Here is an 18,716-nt window from a genome sequence, read left to right on the forward strand (position 1 = left end):
AGTTTTCAACTATAATCTCTTCAAATATTTTCTCAGTCCCTTTCTTTTTCTCTTCTTCTCTGGGACCCCTATAATTCGAATGTTGGTGCGTTTAATGTTGTCCCAGAGGTCTCTGAGACTGTCCTCAGTTCTTTTCATGCTTTTTTCTTTATTCTTCTCTGCAGTAGTTATTTCCACTATTTTATCCTCCAGGTCACTTATCTGTTCTTCTGCCTCAGTTATTCTGCTATTGATCCCATCTAGAGTATTTTTCATTTCATTTATTGTGTTGCTCATCGTTGCTTGCTTCCTCTTTATTTCTTCTAGGTCCTTGTTAAGTGCTTCCTGTAATTTGTCTATTCTATTCACAAGATTTTGGATCATCTTTATTATCATTATTCTGAATTCTTTTTCAGGTAGACTGCCTATTTCCTCTTCATTTGTTAGGTCTGGTGTGTTTTTATCTTGCTCCTTCATCTGCTGTGTGTTTTTGTGGCTTCTCATTTTGCTTATCTTACTGTGTTTGGGGTCTCCTTTTTGCAGGCTGCAGGTTCGTAGTTCCCGTTGGTTTTGGTGGCTGTCCCCAGTGCCTAAGGTTGGTTCAGTGGGTTGAGTAGGTTTCTTGGTTGGGGGGACTAGTGCCTCTGTTCTGGTAGATGAGGGTGGATCTTGTCTTTCTGGTGGGCAGGTCCACGTCTGGTGGTGTGTTCGGGCATGTTGGTAGGCTTATTATGATTTTAGGCAGCCCCTCTGCTAATGGATGGGGCTGTAGACCTGTGTTGCTCTTTGTTGGGGATAGGGTGTCCAGCACTGTTCGTTGCTGGTCCTTGAGTGAAGCTGGGTCTTGGTGTTGAGATGGAGATCTCTGGGAGATTTTCATCATTTGATATTGCATGGAGCTGGGAGGTCACTTGTAGACCAGAGTCCTGGAGTTGCCTCTCCCACCTCAGAGACACAGCCCTGATGCCTGTCTGCAGCGCCAAGAGCCTTCAATCCACATGGCTCAAAATAAAAGGGAGAAAAAAATAGAAAGGAAGGAAAGAAAAGAAGGAAGGAAGGAAGAAAGGAAGGACGAAAGGAAGGGAGGAAGTAAGAAAGGAAGGAAGGAAGGAAGGAATGAAGGAAGAGAGGAAGAAAGAGAGGAAGGAAGAGAGGAAGGATGGGAGGAAGAAAGGAAGGAAGGAGGGGGCAGAATGAAGGGAGGAAAGAAGGGAGGAAGGAAGGGAGGACGGAAGGAGGGAAGAAAGGAAGGAAGAAAGAAAGGAATAAAGGAAGAAAGAAAGGAAGAAGACAAAATAATGTAGGATAAATATAGTTATTAAAATAAAAAAGTAATTATTAAGAAGAAAAAATTTATAAAAAAACAAAACAAAACAAAACAACAAAAAAACCCCACAAAAAACGGGTCAGTCAGAACCCTAGGAGAAATGGTGAAAGCAAAGCTATACAGACAAAATCTCACACAGTAGCACACACATACACACTCACAAAAAGAAAAAAAGGGGAAAATAAGAACATATCTTTCTCCCAAAGTCCACCTCCTCAATTTGGGATATTTCCCTGTCTATTCAGGTTTTCCAGAGATGCAGAGCACTTGAAGTTAATTGTGGAGCTTTAATCCACTGCTTCTGAGGCTGCTGGGAGAGACCTCCCCCTCTCCTCTTTGTTCGCACAGCTCCTGGGGTTCAGCTTTGGACTTGGCCCCGCCTCTGCACGTAGGTCCTCCGAGGGCATCTGCTCTTCGCTCAGACTGGATGGGGTTAAAGGAGCAGCTGATTCGGGGGCTCTGGTACAGACTGGGGGGAGGGAGGGTCACGGATGTGGGGGGAGCCTGTGGCGGCAGAGACCGGCATGACGCTGCAGCAGCCCGAGGTGTGCCACGCGTTCTCCCAGGGAAGCTGTCTCTGGATTCCAGGGCCCCGGCAGTGGCGGGCTGCACAGGCTCCTGAGAGGGGAGGTATGGAGAGTGACCTGTGCTCGCACACAGGCCTCTTGGTGGCAGCAGCAGCAACCCTAGCATCCCACACCCGTCTCTCGTGTCCACGCCGACAGCTGCGGCTTGCTCCCGTTTCAGGAACTCCTTTATGTGGTGTGCTTAAATCCCTCTCCTCACGCACCAGGAAGCAAAGAGGGAAGAAAAGGTCTCTTGCCTTTCGGCAGCTCCAGACTACTCCCGGACTCCCTCCCAGCTAGCCATCGTGCACTAACCCTTTCAGGCTGTTTTCACTCTGCCAACTCCAGACTTCTCCCTGGGATCCGACTGAAGCCCGAAGCTCAACTCCCAGCCCCCGCCCAGCCCGGCGGGTGAGCAGACACGACTCTCAGGCTGGTGAGTGCCAGTCAGCACCCATCCTCTGTTGGGGAAATCTCTCCACTTTGCCCTCTGCACTCTGTGGTTGCACTCTCCTCCGCGGCTCCAAAGCTCCCCCCTCTGCCACCTGCAGTCCCCGCCCGCAAAGGGGCCTCCAGTGTGTGGAAACCGCTCCTCCTCCACAGCTCCCTCCCACTGGTGCTGGTCCCACCCCCATTCTTCCGTCTCTGTTCACTCCCTTCTCTCTTGCCCTACCCAGGTACGTGGGGTGCCTCCTGCCTTTTGGGATGTCCGAGGTTCCCTGCCAGTGCTCAGCAGGTGCTCCATAGGAGCAGCTCCACATGCAGATGCACCTCCGATGCTTCTGTGAGGAGGAAGGCGATCTCCACGTCTCACTCCTCCGCCATGCTCTCTCATGATGAATTTAAGTTGCTGATTTTTATATTTGAATGCCTTTTAACAACCTTGCCTTTTTTTTCCCCCACAAGTTTAATGTGTTTGATATCATATTTTATGTCTTTTTGTTTTGTGTATTCCTTAACTAGTTATCGTGGATATAGTTGATTTTACTACTTCTGTCTTTTAAACTTCCGACTAGCTTTATAAGTGGTTGTAACATTACCTTTACTATATATATACCTTTATCAGTGAGATTTTTCCTTTCATAATTGTTATATTTCCAGCTGTGGTCTTTTCGGCTTAGAGAAGTCACTTTAACCTTTCTTTTAAAGCCAGTTTAGTGGTGCTAAGCTCTTTTAGCTTTTGCTTGGTTTCAAAACTCTTTATCACTCTTTTACATGTGAGTGATAGCCTGGCCAGGTAATCTTGATTATAGATTGTTTTCCTTTTATCACCTCGAATAAATTGTGCCACTCCTGTCTGATATGCAAATTTTCTGCTGAAAAGTCCAGTGAGAGTCACCTTGTACATAACTAGTTACTTTTCTCATGCTGCTTTTAAGACTTTAACTTTTGCCATTTTAATTATAACATATCTTCATGTGGACCTCTTTGGGTTTGGGATACTCTGTGCTTCCTGGACCTGGATATCTATTTCATTCCCAGATTAAGAAAGTTTTCATCTATTATTTCTTAAAATAGTTATCTGATATTTGTCTTTCTTTTCTTCTTCTGGGACCCTTATAATGTGAATTTCCATACTTTTGGTGTTGCCCCAGAAGTCTCTTAAAACCTCCTAATTTTTAATTTGAGATTTTTGGTTTGGTTCTTTATATTACTGAACTCTTTTTTAATCTTCTCACTGTGCTCATCCTTTCTTCTTTCAACTTTGTTGAGCACCTTTATGATCATTACCTTGAACAGTTTATCAGGTAGATTGCTGTAGAGAAAGCTTTTATCATCTTAGAGAATGCATATATCATCATGAACAGAATGTTGTAGATAGAAATATAAACAATAAACATGCTTCCAGTGATGTCACAGACAGAATTGAGAATCATGTTATAGGAAACTATAGTAAAGGGGATATCCTTGTTATAATGGAAAACAGCTTGGCCAAATTGTGTGTAAAATAGAACTTGTAAGTGATTAACTTTGATGTTTAGCTGAGGAGATTTCTAAAGAATGTATTGAAGGTGTGGCTGGTTTCTCCTTGCTGCTTATAGTAAAATGCAAGAGAAAGGAGATTAATTAAATAAGCAATTGTTAAGCAGAAATGAATCAGAGCTCAATTTTGAAAAATGTCAGCTTATTGATATCACAAAAAAGTGACAAAGCATATTCTGGAGAGAACAACAAGGGTATGATCATATTTGCTACAAAGATTATGGGTGTGAGTCATGGATCCAATCAACCATCTCAGCAGAATCCAGGAATAGAGACTCAGTTATCCAGGAATGATCTGTGGAATTCCACTTTGATTCATCTATAATGTTTTTGAGTGTACCTTTTGGTATAGCTTTTAGTGGGTGCTCTGGTATTACATTGTATATACTAACTTATCACAGTCTACTGTTATTGCCATTTTACCAGTGAAGTATAGACTTTGCATTTTTATGTCTCTTTACTTTTTCATTTATAATATAATGTCATATATTTTATCTACATACATTTAGAACCATATTAGACATTATAATTTTTGCTTCAACAAACATAATTTTTAAAACTCAAGAGGAGAAAGACAGTTTACAGTATCTACCCATAGTTTTGCTTACTGTGTTCCTTGTTCTTTCTAGGTATACCAATATTCATTTTTAATTTTTCATTTCCTTTCTGCATAGAGAACTTTCTTTAGCTATTCTTTTAGAGTGGGTCTGTTGGCTACAAATTCTCTACGTTTTCTTTCATCTGAGATGGTCTTGATTTCCCTTTAAATTCCTGAAATATTTTTTCTGGGTATAGTTTCAGAGTTGATGCTGCTTTTTACTTCTGCACTTGAAAAATCTGTATCACTTCTTTCTGCCATCCATGATTTCTGATAGGAAATCTGCTGTCCTTAGAATTTTCTCCCTATAGGTGAGGTGTCTTTTCACTCTTGCTCCTTTCAAAACTTTTTCCTTTACTTTATTTTTCATTACGTTTGCTTCCTTTTTATATCTTATATTTTTCTGTTGAGAATATATTTATTTGCTGAATAATTGTATTTTTGTGTTTAAAACACTTTAGTAATTGCTTATTGAAGCATTTTTATCATAGCTGCTTTAAAATCTCTGTCAGATAATGCTAACATAGGCAGCATCATGGTATTGTCTATTTTCTTTTTATACATTTTGATATATTTCCGTTTCTTTCCATTACAAGTGGTTCTTGAGTCAAACCTGTGCATTTTGGGTATTATGAAAAACTGGATCCTCTTTAAATCTTCCATTTTACCTACTTCATCTGACACCAATCTAGTCATGGAAGGAGGAATTTTTTCCTTATAATTCCAGTTGGGAATTGAATTCCATTTTCTCTGCTTGGTCTCCATTGACACCCAAAGTGCGAGACTCATTGCTCTGGCTCTTGCTAAACCTCTACTTATACCTCCCTGGCTGGGAAGAGTAGAAGCACCACATTATTTTTCACCCTTTGGCCTCCAGTGATAACAGAGGGGTTGATGAGTAGCCTTCTTACCATTAGAGAGTGATGGAAAGTTGTAATTTTCCATTAGTCCTCTTCTGGCACCACTCCAGTGAGAAGGGCAAAACAACTCATTATTTCTGGATGAGAGTGGAAGTCCAGATTCACAGTGTGGTCTCCCCAAGTGGATACTTTGGCTGGGGGACACTCATTAACACCTAGCAGGAATAAAATCCCCGGCTTCTCTAACAGCACCCCAGGAGGGTCTTGGAGCGTGATAGTGGAAATCTTAACTCCCCATTCAATCTTTGCTTGTTGTGGGTGGTGAAGGGGCCACAGAATGTGTGTGTCTGTGGAATTTGGGTGGGGTAAAGCAGTTATTGTCTGAAGATTTTCTGTCTTGCTAGGCTGCTTTTTTTCTGCTCTTTTGGCTATAGAAAACAGGTTTTGCTGGGATTTATTTGTGTTCTCATTGGCATTTCTGGATTGCTGGTTTATTCAGCTACATGTATGAGGTATATGAAGTAAAATAAAATCCCAGGAACTTACTACTTGGTCATGTCTTAAGACCCAAGGTCCTTAGCTAGCAAGTCAGTCTTTTCTCTTCACTTTTTAGAGTCTTCTTATATATATATTCCTCCACACCACCCCAGGATTTTCAGTTGTACTTAGCTGAAGAAATAGGCTAAAGTAAATCTACTCCATTTTCCAGATGTGGAAACTTATTTCACTAAGTTTTGTTTTGTTTTTTTTTAAGGAAGTACCCAGTTTCTCCTGTTCCCCTCCTCTCTCCCCTTCTTTCTCTCATTTTCTGTATCCCTTTCTCTCTCCTTCACCCTGACTTTCTTATTTCAATACAGACATTTTTTTAGCTCAGTATTTTAAATACACATCAAGAAAGATGGATTAAAAAAATAGAATAAAATCTATGGAACAATAGTAACTTACATCATTTTTAAATGCCCACTATGAGACAGGCATAGATCTCAGGGTTTGCTGGAATTGCTACATTTAATCTTCAGAACAATCTTATGAGGTAGTTATTGCCATTCTTGTTTCACAGATTTTTTAAAAAAGGAAAATTAAGAAAAAAATTAATACATTGCCCATGGTTACTCAGCAGTAAGTGGTAGAGGCAAGATTATCTCTCCGGGAAGTCTTTTGCCAGCACTTTTTTGCTTAATTGCTTCATGACTGATATTTGTTAGTGACTATTTTTTCTTTGTATATAAATATAGAAATACTTGCATGTATGTGGTAAGAGAGGGAGAGAAAAAATATAAGAAAAAGCAATAGTTTACAATTAAGTGTAATATTATAATATCCAATAAATTATTAATAAATACCAAAGTATTAATTTTAAATTGTTAATTCCTCCTCACTATAAATTGGTGGAATGCATACTCTAATCTAGCTAAGGGAATTATCTCATCAGGTAAGGTACCAATTATATTTTAATCATCTAGATTTTGTAAGATTTTCAAGTTGCACTTATGCTACAAAATTCTGCACTTATGCCCTTACACAAAGTTTTAGAGAATATGGTATCCATTAGCAATTCCTCAAAGTTGAAACAGGTCTCAGCAACTGTATATAAAGAGTCCTGTTTTCCTTCAGTACATTGGGCCAAATACCTATTCCCTGTTCCTTAGTACACAAGAATGTATTCTTTCTATATTTGATTCATGCTTCCATTTCTTCTCCAACAGTTACCTCTGTGGTATGGATAGCTACATAAATAGAAACTGCTTACTCACCTCTACTGTTTCATAAGGAGAAGTAACTTTCCTAAAATAGAGTAAAAAGGACTTCAAAAGAAAAGGCTGCTATGGCACTTCCAGGCTTGCAACACTAAAATTTCCTCCATCTATCACAGACCAAGCTGGCTGATTTGAACCCCAATAAAATACAAATTTTGTTGATTATTTTTCTTTCTTTCATTTTTTTGTTTGTTTACTCTTCTTTGTTCACTTAAGCCATCATAACATATGAAATTTAAATAATTTATTACATTTATTTAGTAGTGTTTTATGGTTTCAGTTCTAAACTTTTAGAAGTTGAAAATAATGTTTTCCAATTCTGTTAAGGCAAAAGCTTCTAATTTCCCTTGTGTGTGTATGTATCTGTATATATAAACATTATTTTCATGTTTATATATATGAACAACTGTCAAATAACCCTTGACAAATATGAAATATTTTTGGAGGTGAGCATGTGTATTTGAGTCAACAGAATATATTAACCCCGAAATTAGGACACATTCCTGCTCATAAGTTTTTTCTGTATTTCACCAAAAACAAGAACCCTAAAGTTCATAATTGTAGAAGAAATTTTGTAGAGAGAAAATCTGGTTCTTCAGCACAAAAGATTTCTTCTTGATTTCTTTTTTTAATATGAATTATATAGATTCATCCATGCTCAGAGCCAGGTACAAGGTGAAGAAAATGAAATACAAAATGGACCTCTCAGGAAAGAGTCAAGAAGGAGTATCAATTAGAATATATTTTTATAACCTTTTTTTATTGAGGTAAAGCTAATTTACAATGTAGTGTGAACTTCAGGTGTACAGCAAAGAGATTCAGATACATATATATATATATTGTTTTCAGATTATTTTCCATTATAAATTAGTACAAGATTTTGAATATAGTTCCCTGTGCTGTACAGTAGGTCCTTGTTGTTTATCTATTTTATGTATAGCAGTCTGTATATGTTAATCACAAACTCCTAACTTATCTCTTCCCCTCCATCCCCTTTGGTAACCATAAGTTTGTTTTCTACATGTGTGAGTATATTTCTATTTTATAAATAAGTTCATTTGTATCTTTTTTTATATTACACATATGTATGTTATATCATATTTGTCTTTCTCTGTCTGACTTAGTTTACTTAATATGATAATCTCTAAGTCCATCCATGTTACTGCACATGGCATTATTTCATTCTTTTCAATAGCTGAGTAATATTCCATTGTATATATATACCACATCTTCTTTATCCACTCATCTGTCAATGGACATTTGGGTTGCTTTCATGTCGTGGTTATTGTAAATATTTCTGCTATGGACATTGGGGTGCATGTACCTTTGCAAATTAGAGTTTTCATCTTTTTAATATATATGCCTAGGAGTGGGATTGCAGGATCATATGGGCTTTCCGAGTGCTCTATACATCTCAATTAAGTCCATCTGCTCTAATGTGTCATTTAAAGCCTTTGTTTCCTTATTGATTTTTTGGTGAATGACCAGTCCATTGATATGAGTAATTAAAGTCCCACACTATTATTGTGTTACTGTCAATTTCTCCTTAAATTTGCCTTATATATTGAGGTGCTATTTTGTTCAGTGCATATATATTTACAATTGTTATATCTTCTTCTTGGACTGATCCTTTGATCTTTATGTAGTGCCCTTCTTTGTCTCTTGTAACAGTCTTTATTTTAAAGTTTATTTTGTCTGATATAAGTATTGCTGCTCCAGCTTTCTTTTGATTTCCATTTGTGTGGAATACCATTTTCTGTCCCATCACTTTCAATCTGTAGATCTGAAGTGAGTCTCTTGTAGGTCACATATATTTTGGTTCTGTTTCTGTTTCTGTATCCGTTCAGCCAGTCTATGTCATTTGGTTGGAGCATTTAGTCCAATTACATTTAAGGCAATTATTGATATGTATGTTCCTATTGCCATTTTGTTAATTGTTTTGAATTTGTTTCTGTAGCTCCTTTCTTTCCCCTTTCTTCTTTGCTCTCTTCTCTTGTGATTTGATGACTATCTTTAGTGTTATGTTTGGATTCCTTTTTATTTTTTTGTGTGTATATCTATTATATATTTTTTTGTTTTGCCATTACCATGAGGTTTTTGTATTGCAGTCTATATACATAGAGCTTATTTTAAGTTGCTGATCTCTTAATTTCAAGTGCCATTTAGACACCATGCATTTGTACTCTCCTCTCCTCACAATTACTGTTTTTGATATTATGTTTTACATCTAATTGTTTTAGGTATCCCTTAACTGTTTATTGTGGATACAAATGATTTTACTACTTTTGTATTTTAACCTCCCTACTAGCTTTTCATGTGGATGATTTCCTACCTTTATTGTATATTTGCCTTTACCAGTGAGCTTTTGCAATTTGTAACTTTCTTGTTTCTAGTTGTGGCCTTTTTTTACCCCCTAGAGAAGTACCTTTGGCATTTGTTGTAAAGCTGGATTGGTGGTGCTGTTAGCTTTTACTTGTCTGTAAATCTTTTGATTTCTCCATCAAATACGAGTGACAGCCTTGCTGGGTAGAGTGTTCTTTGTTGTAGGTGTTTCTCTTTCATCACTTTAAGTATATTGTGGCACTCCCTTGTGGCATGCAGAATTTCTGTTGAAAAATTAGCTTATAGCTTTATGGGAGTTCCCTTGTATGTTATTTGTTATTTTTCCCTCATTGCTTTTTAATATTCTCTATCTTTAATTTTTGCCATTTTGATTATAATGGGTCTTGGGGCATTTCTCTGTGGGTTCATCCTGTATGGGATTCTCTGTGCAACCTGGACTTGGGTGACTGTTTCCTTTCGCAGGTGAGGGAAGTTTTCAACTATTATCTCTTCAAGTATTTTGTAAAGCATGTTCTCTCTTTCTTCTCCTTCTGGGACCTCTATAATGTGAATATTAGTGTGCTTGATGTTGCCCCAGAGGTCTCTTACACTGTCCTCATTTCTTTTCATTCTTTTTTCTGTTCTGTGGTAGTGATTTCCACTATTCTGTCTTTCAGATCACTGATCCATTTTTCTACCTCATTTAGTCTACTAGTGATTCCTTCTAGTATAGTTCTCATTTCAGTTACTGTACATTTCAATTATGTTTGGTGGTTCCTTGTATTTTCTAGTTTTTTGTTAAAAACTTCTAATTTCTCACTCTTTGCATCCATTCTCCTACAGAGTTCTTTGATCATCTTTACAATCATTACTCTGAATTCTTTCTTGGGTAGATCACCTATCTCCCTGTCACTTAGTACTTCTTCTGGGATTTTATCTTTTTCTTTCATCAGAAACATATTTCCTTCTTGCCTCATTTTGGCTATATTGCTATTTGTATTTTTACATATGTGTTAGGTTAGTTACATTTCTCAACGTTGGGTAAGTGGCCCTTTGTAGGAGACATCTTATACATCCCAGCAGTGCACTCCCGTCTTGTCACCCAAGGGCCAGGGGCTAGCTGATCCAAGGGTAATGTCTGGCCTGTGTTTGTGGACTCAGCATGCCTTTCTTTCCCCTTTCTTCTTTGCTCTCTTCTCTTGTGATTTGATGACTATCTTTAGTGTTATGTTTGGATTCCTTTTTATTTTTTTGTGTGTATATCTATTATATATTTTTTTGTTTTGCCATTACCATGAGGTTTTTGTATTGCAGTCTATATACATAGAGCTTATTTTAAGTTGCTGATCTCTTAATTTCAAGTGCCATTTAGACACCATGCATTTGTACTCTCCTCTCCTCACAATTACTGTTTTTGATATTATGTTTTACATCTAATTGTTTTAGGTATCCCTTAACTGTTTATTGTGGATACAAATGATTTTACTACTTTTGTATTTTAACCTCCCTACTAGCTTTGCATGTGGATGATTTCCTACCTTTATTGTATATTTGCCTTTACTGATGAGCTTTCTCATTTTGTAATTTTCTTGTTTCTAGTTCTGACTGTTTATTTTTCACCTTCTGTTAACTCACTACTAGCATGAAATTCTGGGTTTATGTTCACTTCTGGAAAAGAACTCTGTTCCAGGTAATATGAAACTAGGTAACAAGTCTCCAATTTCACAATGAAATATTTCACTTATATGCATTACTAGAACTGTGTGATGAATGCCTCTTCATAGCAGCTTTGAGAAGAATGATCATTTCAGGACTGGTAAACCTCTATAATGTGAATATTAGTGTGCTTGATGTTGCCCCAGAGGTCTCTTACACTGTCCTCATTTCTTTTCATTCTTTTTTCTGTTCTGTGGTAGTGATTTCCACTATTCTGTCTTTCAGATCACTGATCCATTTTTCTACCTCATTTAGTCTACTAGTGATTCCTTCTAGTATAGTTCTCATTTCAGTTACTGTACATTTCAATTATGTTTGGTGGTTCCTTGTATTTTCTAGTTTTTTGTTAAAAACTTCTAATTTCTCACTCTGTGCATCCATTCCCCTCCAGAGTTCTTTGATCATCTTTACAATCATTACTCTGAATTCTTTCTTGGGTAGATTATCTATCTCCCTGTCACTTAGTTCTTCTTCTGGGATTTTATATTTTTCTTTTATCAGAAACATATTCCCCTCTTGCCTCATTTCGGCTACATTGCTATTTGTATTTTTACATATGTGTTAAGTTAGTTACATTTCTCAACCTTGGGAAAGTGGCCCTTTGTAGGAGACATCTTTTACATCCCAGCAGTGCACTCCTCTCTTGTCACCCAAGGGCCAGGGGCTAGCTGATCCAAGGGTAATGTCTGACCTGTGTTTGTGGACTCAGGCTGCAGGCTGAAGGACTGTAATTTTCTTGTTTCTGGTGTCTGCCTCTTGGTGAGTGAGGCTGGTCTAGAGGCTTATGCAGGCTTCCTGGTGGGAGGGACCAGTGACTGCCCAGCTACAGTGAGTGGAGCTGTGTCTCGGCTCTCTGGTGAGCAGGGCCACGTCTAGGGGCATGTCTAGAGATGGCTGTATTCTCAGGAAGTCTTTAGGCCACCTGTCTACTGATGGGTGGGGCTATGTCCAAGCCCGTTTTGTTGTTTGGCTTGAGGAGTCCCAGCAAGGGAGCCTACAGTCTGTTGAGTGGGGCCCAGGCTTGGTGTCAAGTTGTCAGCAGGTAGATCTGGCCCAGGCTCTTATGAAATTACTGTTTTTGCCCTTGGTCCTGGGCCATGTGAGGTTTTGGGTGTGCCCTTTAAGAGTGAAGACTTAATTTCTCTCAATCCTGTGAAACTCCTTCAATCAAGCTCCACTGGCCCTCAAAGCCAAATGCTCTGGGGGCTCCACTTTCCAGTACAGGACACCATGGCAAGGGAGCACATTGTGGGGCTCAGACCCCTGGGACTTGGGGGCCTTACATGGGGCTCAGACCTCTCACTCCTGTGGGAGAAACTCTGTAATACATTTATTCTCCAGTTTGTGGGTCAGGTGGTATGGGATTTGAATATATCACAATTTCACCCCTGCTACCCATTTCATTGCGGTTGCTCCTTTATGTCTTTAGTTGTAGAAGAACATTTCTGGTAGGTTCTAGTCTTTTTCATCAATGATTGTTCTGCAGTTATTTGCGATTTTGGTGTGCACATGAGGGGAGGTGAGCTTAGGGTCCTTCTACTTTGCCATCTTGGCCAGGGGCCCAGGCTTGGTGTCAAGTTGTCAGCAGGTAGATCTGGCCCAGGCTCTTATGAAATTACTGTTTTTGCCCTTGGTCCTGGGCCATGTGAGGTTTTGGGTGTGCCCTTTAAGAGTGAAGACTTAATTTCTCTCAATCCTGTGAAACTCCTTCAATCAAGCTCCACTGGCCCTCAAAGCCAAATGCTCTGGGGGCTCCACTTTCCAGTACAGGACCCCATGGCAAGGGAGCACATTGTGGGGCTCAGACCCCTGGGACTTGGGGGCCTTACATGGGGCTCAGACCTCTCACTCCTGTGGGAGAAACTCTGTAATATATTTACTCTCCAGTTTGTGGGTCAGGTGGTATAGGATTTGATTATATCACAATTTCACCCCTCCTACCTCATTGTCGTTGCTCCTTTATGTCTTTAGTTGTAAAAGAACATTTCCAGTAGGTTCCAGTCTTTTTCCTCAATGGTTGTTCTGCAGTTATTTGTGATTTTGGTGTGCACATGAGGGGAGGTGAGCTTAGGGTCCTTCTACTTGCTATCTTGGCCACTCTCCTGGGAAGATTTTGTGACTAAAGTTTTGAGCTCTGCAAGTTTCTTGTACATTTTAGCTACACAGGATAATGGGGCATCAAGGATACCACAGTTGGGGCTTGAAGTCTCACAAGTTCAGAAAAATCTCTGCAGCCAGGCAGCCGATTGCAGGATATACTGTGAAAATTCTTTGTAATTTCTTCAATTGGGATACATTTACAATTAAGAAATACAAATAGAAGATATGGCAGATTAGAGACAGGAAAACAGAGAGCTTCCATTAAAAATAAATTGATTATAATAAATATATAAATGACAGGAATGTGAAAATTAACAAAGATTTATTAACTATGTCATTTCTTCTTATATAATGATAATTAGGTCTGGGAATAATTTCAGTTTCAGAGACAGATGAGGAGTAGGGACTCAAGTTAGTTCATAGCCTAGGACTATCTGCTAGACACTTTTAAGAATTGATCATGAAAATGCATTGGGTGGAGAAAAATATATTAAGGTTTAGTCAGATGTCTAGATGTAATAGTATGGCAAGATTCCTCTTGCCAAGGAAAAAATAGTGTCTCAATTTATAAAATTCAGTTATAATTAGCTAGTAATATCATTATTTAAAAATGAATCTTATGATAGTAAAGCAAGTTCATATAATCACTCTTCATTGAAAGTGTTCTTTGCTATTTATTCATATCATCATACGATGATATGAAGCATGTGAAAATTTTAAAGATTTATGTAAACCTTTATTCAGAAGTCAATGAACTTACTTTTACAGGAACCATAAATTTTACACTTGGTATTTTGATGCTTCTCTGTCTATGCAATGCCTGCTAGTGTTATACTTTATGCAATACTATTTGGTATTGATTTTAAAATTTGAAAAGCCATGTTTCCTAGGACTAAATCTTTAATATTATTATGGCTAGAAAACATTTTAACCACCACTTAAAACTACATTATCCCCTAAATGATGTTTATTTATACACCAAGAGAACAGCTATATGTTCCTCTGTTTCACTCTTTTATCTGAGCTGCAAGTGGCTCAACGAGGCTAGGTGATTCTTGCCCATTATTATCTACTTGCACAATGAACAGTAAGATATTCCAAATTCCTGAAAGTAGAATTAAAATTGACATTTAATGTCAAAATATTCAGTTGGCCAATACAGCTGGTTGAAATATGCCAGCCTGTATAGCATTTTATTTCATATTATTTATTTTCTTAAAGACAGATACTCAGTCCCAAATATACAATGTCCTAAAATAACCTTTACCTAGAATTTTTCCAGTGAAGTTTCATTGAGTCTAACATTCAGGAGGTAATGTAGTATAAGCATATGACACTAAAAAGTCCAATAAAACAACAGCAAAATACCTCTTAATTTAACCTTATGCATTTTAATGTGATAAACTAATTTTAGAGTGAATTTAGAGTGGTGGTATTAGCTGTTTAAAACTTAGAAGGCCTAATATGTTGAATTTTGTGTGTGTTTACACATAGACACAAACACATACACACAACAGAATTGTAGAGAATATGAAATGGAGAAAAACATAGATTTTAGGAGGTTGATATAAAACAGAAGTGCAGGTGGTAATGACTGAAGTTTCCTTTAATTATTAATACTAAAAACAGTTACCTTTTACTAGGCACTTGATATTAGATTGTTTAATTCTTACCACAAACTTATATTTTAGAAAATTTTACACTTTCAAATAAAGAAAATAAACTTTAGAGAAGTTTATACCTTAGCCCAAGATTACTCACCTAATAACCTCTGGAGAAAAATATGAATCCTGTCTCCCAGATTTTGAAACTTGTGTTCTACTACTCTCTAACAGAATATTTGAAATGATGCTCTTATCTGTGTACTTGAAAGTACTAATGCAGATAAGAATTCAAACTTTATTCAGGATTCCTAGCACTCTCAAACATCTGCTCAAGTTGATTACTGCTGAAGATGTTGGTAAAACCAAACTGCAGGAAACTCTGATACCTTATAATCAAAACTGTAATGAGTGATTTGTTTGTTCACTTCTCTTTGAGTCTATCTTTCGTTACATTTTTATTAAGTAATGACTGTCATTGATCTATAGGTCTGCATATGGATGACGGTAAGAACAGGGCTATTAAACCTTACTGGGTAGAGCATGTGTAAATCACAAAAAATAAGGTAGATTAATGAGTAGAATTAAACTATGATTTACTACCTTATGGACCATTTCTTTTATTCTTATAATAGTTATGATTACTGCCAAATATATAACATCTCAAAGACTTAAAAAAGTGAAACTGTTAATATATAAACTAGACATATAAGCCCAATCTGGTACAATAAAAAGAGTTTTGCTATTAACATCTAAACACCATAATTTTTAAGGGAATATACTAATGCAAAGAATATGATAGGATAATACATGCTTGTGTATCTATTTGCTTAGATATTTTCAATTTCCTTTTCTTGAAATAATTATTTTACAGACATTTTAACATAGCTGTAAAGTATATGAAGAGAATTAAAGCGGGTGGTAAAATGTAATCAAAAATTTTTTTTAAAATTAAATTTACCTGATATTAAAATGACTTAATTACAAAGGATTTTAGATATATCCTGCTATTTTAATTTTTATCAATCAAACTCTGAAATTCAGCAGTGGATAATGTTATTCAAGATTTCCAAATTAAAAGAGTTTATTTCAATTTTAAATTAACAACATACATTTTGAAGAAAACAAGAGATTTAAAATTGTTTTTAATTTCTAGCATAGTAATTTCACTGCTAAAAATTCATTGTTTGAAAATTGTTTGAAAAGGTCATACACATACACATATACACATATATGCACACATACACATTTTTATCATAAAATTGTTTATGATAATCAAAATTGGAAAAATATGTGTCAAAAATAGATAAAATACATATGTAATAAGGCATGGATTAGGTAAAATACCAGGCGGCCAAATACAGTCATAGTTATAAGAAATCTGAAACATAAAAATTTATCAAGAATAATATAAGTAGAAGGGTAGGATAAATTTCATCCATAGCATGTTTCCATTTATAAGTTAAATATATATATAAACACTATAAGAAAATATATTATTTGGCATTTATTATTCAACAAACAATAATTTTATGTATTGTGTTTTAATGTAAATAGACACAAAATTGTTACTGACATTTTGTCATCCTTAATGTGGTTCTAGCTTAAAATATAAGTATTTAAAAGTGAAAATATAAGTATGTTGTCTGAAAAAGCAACTAAAACTCAAAAAATATGTGTAGAATAATGTTCTCCTATATAAAATCTAATAAATAAAAAGTAAAACATAAAAAAAAAATTAGAAGACACTGGTGGCATTTTTACTTCATATTTCTACAGAGAAACATGAAAAACTGGTGCTCTCCTACTGTTAATGGGTTATTTTAAAATACTAATTAATTTAAAATTGTATCCTTTAATCAAACTGTTTACAGTTAATTAAAAATCTTTAAATAAAATATTGAGCTTTAGTTTTTATAATGTTTAAAAAAACATAGAAAAAGGAAATTAAAGGAGAAAACCATGTAAGTTGTTATCACACTGTTTGAATTAGAGGAAAATTTAAATAGATTGTAATAGTCAATATAAAAGTATAATATTTTTGTGAATGAAATCAATACAAATATAGAAAAACATTTTTGTATTGAATCTTCTAGCCTCTATTAAATGATAATATTTAGTTTATTGGTTTTCATGGCTTTTTAATAGTTTAGTTTAAGTTTACTATGGAAAACATCATAATTATTGACACCTTTTGTTTATTGGTCTAATTAGCTTATCATTAACTATACATCAACAAGTAACCTTGTTGGGGGTGAGAGAAGACGGCAGAAGAGTAAGACGCGGAGATTACCTTCCTCTCCACAGGTACATCAGAAATACATTTGCACGTGGAACTGCTCCTATAGAACACCCACTGAACGCTAGCAGAAGACCTCAGACCTTCCAAAAGGGAAGAAACTCCCCCACGTACCTGGGTAGGGCAAAAGAAAAAAGAATAAACAGAGACAAAAGAATAGGGATGGGACCTGCACCAGTAGGAGGGAGCTGTGAAGGAGGAAAGGTTCCCACACACTAGAAGCCCCTTCATGGGCAGAGAGTGCAGGTGGCAGAGGGGGAAGCTTCAGGGCCATGGAAGAGAACGCAGAGACAGCGAGTGGAGGGAAAAGCAGAGAGATTTCCGCAGAGGATCGGTGCCGACCAGCACTCACCAGCCCGAGAGGCTTGTCTGCTCACCCGCCAGGATGGGCAGGGCCTGGGAGCTGAGGCTTGGGCTTCAGTCCGAAGCTGGAAGAGGACTGGGGTTGGCTGCATGAACACTGCCTGAAGGGGTTAGTGCACAACGGCTAGCCGGCAGGAAGGCTGGGAGAAATCTGGAGCTGCCGAAGAGGCAAGAGATCTTTTCTTCCCTCTTTGCTTCCTGGGGAGAGGGGATTAAGCATGACACATAAAGGAGCTCTAGAGATGGGCGTGGAGCTGCCAAACAGACATTTTCTTGCCTCTTTGTTTCCTGGTGCGAGAGGAGAGGGGATTAAGCGCGCAGCATAAAGGAGCTCCAGAAATGGGCGTGAGCTGCGGCTATCAGAGTGGACACCAGAGATGGACATGAGATGCTAGGGCTGCTGCTGCCACCACCAAGAAGCCTGTGTGCGAGCACAGGTCACTCTTCACACCTCCCCTCTCAGGAACCTGTGCAGCCCGCCACTGCCACGGTCCCAGGATCCAGGGACAACTTCCCCGGGAGAATGCACAGGGTGCCTCAGTCTGATGCAACGTCATGGCAGCCTCTTCTGCTTCAGACTCGCCCCGCATCCATACCCCTGACTCGACCCGGCCTGAGCCAAAGCCCCCGAATCAGCGGCTCCTTTAACCCCGTCCTGTCTGAGCGAAGAGCAGACGCCCTCGGATGACCTATGTGCAGAGGCGGGGCCAAGTCCAAAGCTGAACCCCAGGAGCTGTGCGAACAAAGAGGAGAGGGGGATGTGTCTCCCAGCAGCCGCAGAAGCAGCAGATTCAAGCTCCACAATGAACTTGAAGTGCCCTGCATCTGTGGAATACCTGAATAGACAGCGAATCATACCAAGTTTAGGAGGTGGACTTTGGGAGCAAGATATTTTATTATTTCCCCCTTTTTCTCTTTTTGTGAGTGTGTACATGTGTGCTGTTGTGTGAGATTTTGTCTGTATAGCTTTGCTTTCACCGTTTGTCCTAGGGTTCTGAACGTTTTTTTTTTTTAATTTTTAAAATTTTTCTTCTTAATAATTATTTTCCTTTTAATAACTTTATTTTATCCTACTGTATTTTACTTTCTTTCTTTCTTTCTTCCTTTCTTTCTTCCTTTCTCCCTTCTTTTCCTCCTCCCTTTCTTCCTCCTTTTCTTCCTCCCTTTCTTCCTCCTTTTCTTTGTTCCTTTCCTCCACCCTTCCTTGCTCCCTTCCTTCCTCTCTTCCTTCCTTCCTTCCTTCCT

Source organism: Physeter macrocephalus, chromosome 21, assembly GCF_002837175.3.
Source record: "Physeter macrocephalus isolate SW-GA chromosome 21, ASM283717v5, whole genome shotgun sequence".
NCBI classification, from domain to species: domain Eukaryota; kingdom Metazoa; phylum Chordata; class Mammalia; order Artiodactyla; family Physeteridae; genus Physeter; species Physeter macrocephalus.